General features: G+C 54.7%; 1 non-coding gene across 1 annotated transcript; it reads right to left on the bottom strand.

Moving 5' to 3' along the window:
- Window positions 1-8,848: 8,848 nt before the first annotated feature.
- On the bottom strand, window positions 8,849-8,921 carry TRNAQ-UUG (transfer RNA glutamine (anticodon UUG)). The gene has a single exon. It is a non-coding gene; the product is annotated as a tRNA-Gln (tRNA).
- Window positions 8,922-11,089: the final 2,168 nt, after the last annotated feature.

Here is an 11,089-nt window from a genome sequence, read left to right as displayed (position 1 = left end):
GGGTGATATATACCCACTGCCGGCCCGCCCGCTCCTCAGTTCCTTCTTACGCCGTGTTGGCGTTGTAACTGTGGACGCGCGCATAGCTGACTCCAATCCCTAGCTTCTCTTGCAATCGTACGTTCTATTAGTTAGTCAAGTTACTTGCTACTGTCGTTTAGTTATATTATAGTTATGTATAGTATTTTAGACTTTGTTATCGGGTGGGCTGCCTCTCCGCCGGCGCCGGGCTGATGCCTGGTTCGCCGGGATTCAAGGCGTGCTCGACTTGTAGAAGCGATGCCCACAGTGCATCCCACGACGCCGGCCTGAAGTGCCTAGGGGAATCACCACATCCAGATAATGCCGCATCTGTAAATGCCTTCCGTCCGCAATGAGAAAGGACCGAGGCCAGCGCCTCAAGACGCTCTTATGGAAGTGGGCAGCTTCACCCCGCGCCTTCGGGCACGAGCGCTGGCTCCTGGCACCGATCCCTCCGGAACGCGAAGACACACGCACGGCCCTTCTCCGGCACCGGGCTCCCGGAAGAGGCCCTTCCACGTACTCACCCGGCTACGGCCTAAGGAGCACCGCTGCTGACACTGGCATGCTGCTGTGAAGGGGCTCGTGACTCGGGTCCCGGCGGTCCAGTCGAGTCCAATCCCTCCCAGCTCCCCCGGCCACGACTGGGGTATATAGCTGATATCTCGTCCACGCCCGAGACTTTCTCGCAGCACGGGACCTGATGGCTTTAACGGGCCGGGTGCCCTACCCCCGCACCGCCGGTCGGGTGTGCTCTCCAAGGGCAAGCCCAACCCCGATAGGCCCGTCCCCGATTCTCGGACCTGGCGCGCTCAAGATCCCGGCACCGGTCGCGATCCTGGCACGATCCCGAGGGAGGTCTCCCTCGCGACGCCTCGCAGTCCCGGCACCACTCTCCTAGCCGGCACCGTCATCATCGCGCCGATCCAGATACTCCCGGGGCACCGCTCCGGCTCCAGCCACCGCTACCGGCACCCGACTCCAGGAGCTGCTCACGGCATCGCAGGGGTCCAGAGTTCCGGTCGATCTCCCAGCACTGCCGCTGGTCACAGGTTCCCGGTCCCATCCCGGCACCGGTACGACTCACGGCACCGTTTCTCCGCACCGCGAGGTTGTCGCCATCAAGGGCGCGGTATTCGCGCTATCCTCCTTCGGCCCCCCCCATGGCCCTCCCAACAGGCTCTGTTCTCCCGGACTGACAGCAATCTATTGGACTCTGAAAGACCTGCCGCTCTCTTCGGAAGGTGCCAGGAGCAGGCCCGCAAGCACTGGGTTCTGGCCCCCTGGGCATACATCGAGCCCAGGGCTCAGCACGTTTCCCTCACGTGCGCCTGACCCAGAGCGGAGGGGCTCCAGAGGCGGCAGCGTCACCGTGCCTCCACCATCCCCTGAGCAGCGACTCTGTCCCATTCGCTGGCTGCGGAATCCCTCAGGACCTGGAACCGACTCACAAGCGATGCGGAGGTACCAGGACCCACTCTGCCAGACTCTCTTCATCTTCCTCCCCTGATGAACAGTAAGCGGGAACAACATCCACGGGCTCCACCCCCCCGGACCTAGGGCGCACAAAGACCCCTCAGGCGAGTGGCGCTGAACGATGAACATTCGCCGAGGGTCTCCGAGATGAGGACCCTTGTCAGTATACTCACTCTGACGCACCCACTCTGTGCCCTGCCTTTATAAATAACGATACAGAGCAACGCCAACACCATCTGGCAGTCACGGCCTCGTTCCCCCCCACCGCCCGTGAGGGGTATAGTACGGTCAAAACATGGTCCCATCTAAGGGACTACGACACCATATATGTCCCACCCGCGCCATTCCTCGTCGTTCAATCTGTGAACGAGAGTGGGAACGCCCTATGGGCAAGAAGCGCCAGCCCCCAAGTCCAAGGAGGCAAGAAGGATGAACCTACTGGGCCGCAAGGTCTATTTCATGCGGGAGCATTGCAGCTGGCGAAGTTTCTACCAGGCAGCTCTACTCAGCCGTGCTCCATTTAAACATGTGACAGCGGCTGATAAGCAAAGAGCTCCTCCGCAAGACGCTCGTCAGGAGTTCGTCACCCTTCTGGCGAAGGAAAGAAAGTCGCACGACTTCCTGCAGGCGGCACTGGACGCGCCGACTCTGCCTGCCAGAACCTGGCCCCGGTTCACGATGCGTCGTATCTCCTGGCTGCAGGTCTCTGCCTTCTCTGAACTCCAACATACCTCCAGGATCTTCCTTAGGGCCAGGCCTTTCTCTGATAAGACCGACCCGCGGCTGCAAAGCTGAAAATAACAGTCATTATGCGGCCCTGGAATGCATTCGCCCATACACAGGTAGACCTTCGGCGGGCCCCCCCCCCCCCACCGGCCCCCACAAACAAACCCCCCGCCACACCCCCCCACCGTTGCCCTCCCCCTCCCCGCGCGTGGCCCAACAACTTCCCAAACAACAACATCGTAGGACCTCCTTCCCCCGGCCAGCAGAGACAAGACTCTCTCAGCGCCGCAATAGAAATGGCAGGCCAGACAGTCGGGAACCAAGGGGGTCAAGGCCAAGGCCTACCAAGCCTTCTTCTGGCTCGAAGCCCTCATTTTGAAGTTACGCTCCTGAGGCGAGTACCAGTTTCCTCCGTAATCCCTCATCCACCCTTCTCGACCGCTCTCCTAATTCCCCCGCGGGCGCTCCTTCAGACCGTTGGGGTCCCCGCACGCTGCGGTTGAACCACCTGCCAGTTTGCCTCGTACCGCCTTCTGCCCCCCCTTCCCTTCTTAGGGACCCTCTCACCGAGCAGATCCTCTCAGGAGGTGCAAATGCTCCTCACCAAGGTGCCATCAGGAGGTTCTGCAAAGGAGAAGGCAGACGGTTCATACTCCCACTACGTTCTGATTCCCCAAGACCAAGGAGGTCTCACCACCTCGACTCCGCCGACTAACACAATATTACTTGAAGTGAAATTCCCTGGTCCTTGGACCATTATCCCATCCCTGGATCCGGGAGACTGGTACCCCACCCGACCTGCAAGACGCTATTTTCATGTTCGCCATTTTTCCCGCCATCGGAATTTCTGGCGCTTTCATAGGCAAGACCGTCTTATCAGTCACGGTTCTCCTGCAGCCACGTTTTGCGACGCCGGTTAGGTCCCCACATTCGTAGCGGCTCGCACCTGGACTCCAACTGGAGAAGTGGTTCATAAGTATTGCTTTGATACAGGTCATTCATCTCATAGAATGCCTGAATACAAGTGACATGCCCCTTTTTCTTTCCGCATCGGGCAGAGCCTGCACCCAGCACCCAAACTCCCAGAGCCATAACAAGAAATTTTTGTGCCCGAGGCAAGGGCCGGCTCCAGGCTCTTTGGTGACGAGTCCCTGGCGGAGGGAAGGACCTGCCGCCCAATTGCTGCTGCCGCTTCATTCATCCGTCTGTGGCAATTCGGCAGCGGGTCCCTGAGTCCGTCTCGGAGGGGAGGACCCACTGCCGAATTGCTGCTGAAGAAGCAGTTGTGGTAGAGCTGCCACTGAAGCGCCACTGATCGTGGTAGAGCTGCGCCCCTCCACTCTGCACACCCGAGACAAGTGCCTCACTCGCCTTGCCCTTGTTACGGCGCTGCAAACTCCATCCCAGAGCCTGCACCCCAGAACCCCTCCCCCACCCAAAATCACTCCCAGAGACCAGCCTCTCACCCTTCTGCATCCAAACTCCATCCCACAGCCTGCACCCCAGAACCCCTCCCCCACCCATATTCCCTCCCAGAGACCAACCTCTTACCCCTTCTGCACCCAAACTCCCCCCAGAGCCTGCACCCCTCCTGCACCCCAATCTCCAGCCCCAACCCAGGGCCTGAACCCTAGACCTCCTCCCCCCCCCAAACTCCCTCCAGATCCTTAGGCAGGTGGAGTTTTGAGGGGTAGATTCTGGGTGGTATTAGTGACATTATTGGCCCGCTGGGAGGTTGGCGAATTGGCACTGGCCCTAAGGTAAATTGAGATTGAGACCCTGCTTTAAGGGATTGGAGCAATGCTGGCGAGACTGACGGGCAGGGAGCTGGGGCTGTGTGTGCTCCAAGGAGAGTTGTTGTTGTGCTCTGGTGACACAGAGTGGGGGTGGGGAGTTTGGAAGCTGTGGTGTTTGTATAGAGATAAAGTTACGAACTCCCAGGTTCAAAACTGTTCCTGCTCCGGGCTATACATGACACTCTTTGAGAGTGTAGATCAGTGGCTGAATGTTTCCTTGCAGGGTAATGGCTTCCTAGTTCCAATCCGAGTGATTCCCTTGAAAAACTTTTTCAAATGAAAATTGATTTCCAGACCTATCTCCAGTATATTCAGGAGTTTGCTGAATTGGGGGTGGGGGACAGCTTGAAATGAAATTAAACACTCAGAATTTTCCTGTGCAAATGTGTAAAAGCCTAGCAGAGCTGTCCAGCAGCTGAAATCAGTTCCAGGCCTCGGCGTCTCTAAGAGGGACACTCTGTATCTGAGGCATGTGGGACACCTCTGTGGTGATGACAGGTGAAAAAATGCTGGATTCAATGAAAGCTGAGACCATAGGAAGGGAAGGTGAATGGCAGCACCACACAGGGTCATAACACTGAGACACAGGGCTTCAGTGTCACTGCCCCTGTGTTTTCCATCATTTATATCCTAAGAAACACACCCTCACCCCACACAGGTCACACACAACCTTCTCCCCTTGAGCCCAGTCCAACCCTCTCCCTCTCCCACACACACTCCATATTGGGACACAGCTCTCGGTGACTCACCCAGATGGGGCTTGTCTCTGCATCTCCTGAGCAGGGCAGCGAGAGCCGAAAGGGCCACAGGAGACCAATGGTGCTAGGCAGGCAATAGAAAAGACTTCCCTCCCCTCCTCCCTCCCTCTTCTCTTCTCAAGGATCTTGTTAATCTCACCCATGGACATTCAGCACAGTGGGCCTCAAAGCACCAACCTTCCTCTCAGCAATGAGAAGGGAACAGCTCTTCACACGAAGGAGACTCCCCACCTCTCTGCTGCTTCTGCAGCCATTAATATGGATTTGGTTTAGCTAATGCACCCTCAACCCCTAATCCATCCATGAATCAAGAGACAAGACCCTAGTGGGCACCAGAGGTGCAATGGGTTAGTTGCACAGACCTTATAATAGCAGTGCTGAGTGAATGATGCTGAATTTGTAGTTCAACCCTCTTCTAGAGCACTAGTTTGGCTGGGCGGGGGTAGGGAAACAGGAGGAGGAGTGGGGTGCAGGCTCTGGAGGGAGATTGGGGGGGGCAGGAGGGGTGTGGAGGGAGGAGGTCAGGCTGTGGAAGGGAAGTTGGGGGCAGGCATGTGTGGAGGGGCGTGCAGGCTGTGGGAGGAGTTGGGGGTGGGGTTGTGGAAGGTAGAGTGCAGACTCTGGGAGGGGCCAGCAGCCGTGAGCGGAGCAGCAGCTCTGCTCAGCTCCGTGCACTGCCAGGGCCCTTGGGGGGAGCGCCTGGGGTGGCAGGTGGGGCCAAGGGAGTGACCAGTCCAAACTGCTGAGCCCCTTTGGCGAGACCTGGGACCAGGACTGCTAGCCAGAAAAACACCTTGAAGAAGAGGTGTCCCTCCCTGTAAAAAAATGATCTTCTTCTTCAGTCAGTGTCAGCCTGATTGTTCTTATCCCGCAGAGCAGAGGATTCGAAAGCAGCAACATCAAACCCTGTTGTATCTCACAGGATATGCACAGAAACACTCCCTGGTATCTGAGGAGATGTTCGCTTTGCCCTTGGTCAACTACAGGCTAAGGAAAGGAGGTGGCGCAGATATAAAGAGTGAAACACGACACATATAGTTATGCCCATGGTGGCTGCAAAATTTTTATATACTTCTTCTATCATTCAGTGTATTGTTTTCCTCTGGAGTCTAGGCCTTGCCAAGAATTGTACCTTGATAAAAATAATCGACGTTGCCCCTGGTGAAGTCATGGACTGACACCACTTGGGTGTCTTAACAGATACAGTACTAAACAAGTGGCTGCCTATTTAGCATAGATTTTGAGCCATCGATTTTAATCAGGCAATAAATTGAACACCCAACCTGTGTAATCTTTCAGCCAAGTTTTCAACCCCTTCCTAGGACTGGGCCACCATGTGGACGTTTCATTTCCTGACCTCAGTTTCACAAGACATCACATTTCCTCTGCAACGAGTCCATTGCAACGCAAGACCCGTAGTCTCTTGCTCTGAGCCCGGGCTTTGCTTCCAGTGAACCCTTCTCTCCTGCAATGGCAATGGGCAGACAGAGGGTGTCCGTAGACCTGCATCCTGAGAGGGAGATTGGTTCCGCTCTTTCTTTCGCTGTGCTGTGGTTAGCCTCCAGGTAAACATCACAAGGGGAGATGTCAAGGGATGAGTTTCGCACACCAACTCCTTTAATTTTCAGTGCCCAGAGCAATACCTGCCCTGTCTTGGCGTGATGTGCTGGAGTCTTGATAGAAAATGACTGTCTGAATTGTCCCGGTAGGGAATGAACAACAATCGTACAGACAATGTCATTAACACAACACCTCTTAATTTGGCTCCACCGGAGGGAAATGGGCAGGAATTCTCGCTGTTCAGCCAAGACCACTATTCAACATGATGCGCTGCATGAGTGTGCTGGGGAGTGGTGCTGAGCAACAATTTTGAAGTGGACAATTCAGTAGAAAAATTATCGTGTAGTGAAACAAATGTATGTTGAGTAGTTTGTGGCCGAGTGGTAAAGGTGATGGACTTGAATCCAGTTTCAGATAGTGACGTGACTCTCGTCTCGCTTCCTACCATGCTCTGCGTGCCCACCAGCCTTTCACGCCCCTTTTGCAGAAGTCACCAGCCGACGAGCGTGCAGCTGCCAGCAGTTCAGCGGGCGCCTGGAAAGGAAGTGGGTGAGCTAACAGTCCGGGTTGCTCGCAGTGAGGCAGCTGTAAAAAGCAACACTACCCTACAACGGTACAGATTAATTCCCGAACTTATACATCTGACCCCCTGTAGAAAGCCCAAAGTCGCGTTGTTTTTCACAGGGAGATGCAACCCATGATACACATTTGTTAAGTTGAGTAATAAAGCTGAGGAGCTATGTTTACTATTAACCTCAAACATCATCTAAGATCCCTCAACATAACACTGATGTGAATTGAACAGAGACAACACATTGTCAGCTACCACAGATCATTTTCCAGCACGAACTACCCTCAATGTTACTATTCCCCCAACTCACAGGAGGCTCTGTGATGTCTGTTCTGCAGGCAGCTTCCTTAAATGCTGTTGTGGGACATTCGAGACTGTGGACATGTACGAATCGACAGAATTTGAGAGCAACTCTGGCTCCCCGCACCAGCGGATTTGAGTGTTTTGTCTCTGTTCACTTGTCTGTTTTGTCAATAGTACAGAGCCATGGTTGGATCATAGGCTCTGCTTGAGTGCGGTCTGAGCTCCGGGATGATGGGAGGAGAAAGGACTAGTTAAGATTCTGACCTATGCACTCTGAGAGAGACGGGTAAGTAATTGAAGGTAGGCTTATACATCTTACTCCTCCAGGTCCTTCTGCTCCCTGGGCTGGGAATCACATTCCACAGGGCCCAAAATGAGGAGGTGATGCCGTGTTGGTTAATGAAACCAGTGCTCCAGGTGAGGTTTGACCATGACCCTTCCCCTTCTAGTTGGTAGGAACTAGCCAACCAAAACCCCACTAAGTTTTTAGTGGCCAACGTCCTTCACAAGCAGCCCTGTGAGGTACCGATGGCCAGAAGCAGCACAAGGGTCCCATGGTGTAATAGAGCACTCGGACTCTGAATCCTTGCAGTCTGGATTAAATGTCAGTGGGACCTTGTTTGGTGTTGGTAAAGCCCTGGAGCTAAGTGCTCTCGTTTCTAGTGTTTAAATGTGGAAATCTTCTTTTCCCTCCTGCTGAGTGACTCACACCCACTGGAACCAAGTCTTTGGTTGAGATGGCTGCAGTGGATTGGGGTGTAGAAGTGGCTATGGCTGCCTGTGGTTTGACCTGGTGGTTGGGATTCTTGCTGCTTCACCTGATGCCCACAAGTTTGGCCCTTGTGCTTGCTGCCACACTTTTCCTTTGGCCCACACAGCACTTGAAAAAGGAGTGCCAGGGCCAGGATTAATAGTCAGGGCTTGGCAGGAGGGAGGTGGAGCCCAGCCTGAAGCCCCTCACACCTTCCCTCCTCCGGACACCTAGAGCAGAGGTGGCTGGTTCTGACAGCTCCAAGGGAAGGTTTATAAGCCACAGAGCAACTGAAGGCGGGGCAAAAGAAGGGGAGGACCATGCCTATGCATGGCCAGCAGACAGCCACAAAGACCCTGGCCAGGCTGCTCCCTGCCATGCCAAACACCCACTGAAAGCAACCCACAGACCAGCATGCAGGGCAGCTGCTGATGCTCTGTGGTCAACATGAGAAAAAGGTAGAAAAGCAGGGCCAGCCCCCTGGTGTGGCCTCTCTCTGTTCCCACTCAAAGTGCTCACTTTTGCAGTGGGGCAGGAGATTTTACCCCAAGAGGCTTTTCCCCAGCTGGCAAGAAGCAGAGAAACACCCAGGCTCCCAAGATGCTATTTACCAACCCCCTCAAGCACAGGGACAGGTGCACACTTGGAAGAGGGAAACTGCTCTACCCGCTAGCCTGGGCAGGCGCCCATTATCTTTGGCAAGTCAGGAAGGGCAAAAGCTAGACTGGAAGCACCTGGGGCTCCTGCCCCAGCCTTTGTGACGCCCAATCCCCAACTCCTTCCCAGGGCTCTAGCTGAAGACAGAGCATTGGCCTGAGTGGCCAAGAAGTAGTTCCAGCCCTGAAGGAAGCAGGAGTTTCAGCATGAAGGTAAAACTGCAGCAACACAACCACGAAGGGACTTGAACCCTCAATCTCCTGATCCAAAGTCAGACACCTTATCCATTAGGCCACATGGTCAGGTGAGAAAAAGCCCCTCCAAGCACTTCTTTAGAAAAGGCAGACACTGTGTTTCTCGGGTCTTCTACTGAGGGGGGCCAAGACTCTCTGGAGACAAGAAGTAGAGTTCCCAGTGACATGTGAGAATTAATTCTATGGAGCCAGGTGCAGGACTTTGGAAGGGAGGCTCAGGCATGGGGGATTGGGGTGCAGTGGACGAGCTGGCTGTCTAGGTGAGGAGATTTAGTGACCCTCAGGTGCAGGAGAGAGGAAGAATTGGTAGTGGCTGTGAAGAAGAAGAGGAGGGGGTAGAGGCTCTTAGCAAGCCTGGCTAGCTCAGTCAGTCAAGCATCAGGATCTTAATGGGAGAGGCCAGGGTTTGAACTGCTGTCCAGGGACTCAGCTTTTAAGTTAAGTTGCCTTGTAGTGACCAGAAGCCCCTGATTATGTGGTGAAACCAGAGCATGTGTGGACGGGAGACGAGGGCTGAGACGGTGAGCAGGGATCCTGGCAGCTCAGACTCAGGAAAGGGTTCTAACATTCAGAGTTGGTGACTTGAGGGTCATGGGCAGGGCTCAATGCTCTGCTCACTCAGCCCTGCCCCCAAACCTCAAATCTCTTCCCACCTCACCCTGCCCCACTTCTTTTTCTCTCTCATTGCCTCCAGCAAACCTAATCTAATGGGCCAGTGGAGCCGCTGAAAGAGGAGGAGAGCATTAATCAGCCAGACTGCTAGCAAGGTGGGGATGCAGGGGCAAGAGGTGGCTGCATGGGCACCTTCTTTTTTTCTTCTCTGTTGGTTGATGAGCCCTGTAGCACCCATGAATCGCTGACTTTGGCTCTTTCGCACGCTTAGAGAGGAAGCAGAACAGGGCTATGGTTGTCTATGGGCATAGGTGAGTCCAGAGGCTTCAGATGCTAGAGTCGGTTGTCCAGGGTCTCTATGAGCGCAGAACCGATTTATTGGGATGGCGAGGATTGAGAGGTCGCAGGTGTAGAGAGGTATTGCCCGGGTTAGAGACACTGCCTAAACACAGGCTCACTGTGAGCACGGATTTGAACCTGCACAGGAACCCTATTGGATTTTCACTCCTACTGCGCTAAAACTCCAGCCACATACAAGCTAGTTGACACAAAACTGCCCCACTGCCAGAAACTGGTAAGATCCAATTGCCAGCAATGAAGTCTCTGCAACTACAAGGAAATTCCCCGCACCTGGCTCCCAAAGCACAGGGGGTTTCGGTTTGTTCTCTTTGCTTGACCATGTACAGTCGCATAGGAGAGCGCGTTTAAAGTCTCCCCTCCCACAGAGCGGGAATTGGGAAATTGATGGTCTCACTGAAGCTTTATGTGAATCAGGATGTCTGGCCAACAGGGCCAGGGACTGGCCTTTGCTATAGAAACATACACAGGAACCGGCTAAGGAAATGTTTCTGAGTCAATAACTGATAGCAGCGTATTGTGCAGAGAATGTCTACAGAGGAGTCAATGCATTGGTGTTCCGTTACTAGTGACAAGTCACAGATACAGCGATGGGAGTCTGTGGATTGGGATGAGGGGCACTGGCGAGCAGTTAGAGGGCAGCCAGGCTCGAGATACAGGCTGTGGGGCAGGACAGCAGTTCTGGCGCCATGTGATTCAGAGCGTTCCCTGTATCTGCCCTTCTCTCTACACTGTCCCTGCTCCCAAATGCACCAGCCTTTTGGACTTGAACTTTCCCTTGCAGAGCTGAGCACTGGTTTCGTTTGCTGTGTCCCTGGTGATGGCAGGCGACATGACAGTCCCAGCCCAGAGCCAACGCCCCCTGTCAACAGCACCTTTGGCCCCGGGCATCACCCCAGCTGTAGGCCTCAGGCGGCAGTTCAGCCAGGAGCTGTGGCCCTGCCAGGTGCTCAGGGCATCTAACCCTGCGCTGGGGGAATCTCCACACATGGTCGAATGAGAGCTCGCACACAATAGGTAGCAGCACGCAGCGCGTGTGGTTGGGGCTGGTTGACCCGCGGTCCATCTCTGCGGTCTGCGATTATTGCTCAGGGCGACTGGCCCCAGCCAAACAGCCGAGGACCCGTCACGCTGCTCTGTTGGCACACTAGCTTAGAAGGTGAGCTGCTAGGTGGCTGGAACCTGAGGGTGGATCAGGCACTAGAGGAAACCCTCGGCCTGGAAGATTCGTTGCTGAGTTTCCTGGA

Source organism: Chelonoidis abingdonii, chromosome 4 (assembly GCF_003597395.2).
Source record: "Chelonoidis abingdonii isolate Lonesome George chromosome 4, CheloAbing_2.0, whole genome shotgun sequence".
In the NCBI taxonomy this organism is placed as follows: Eukaryota; Metazoa; Chordata; order Testudines; family Testudinidae; genus Chelonoidis; species Chelonoidis abingdonii.
This window is presented reverse-complemented; position numbering and strand designations above follow the sequence as displayed.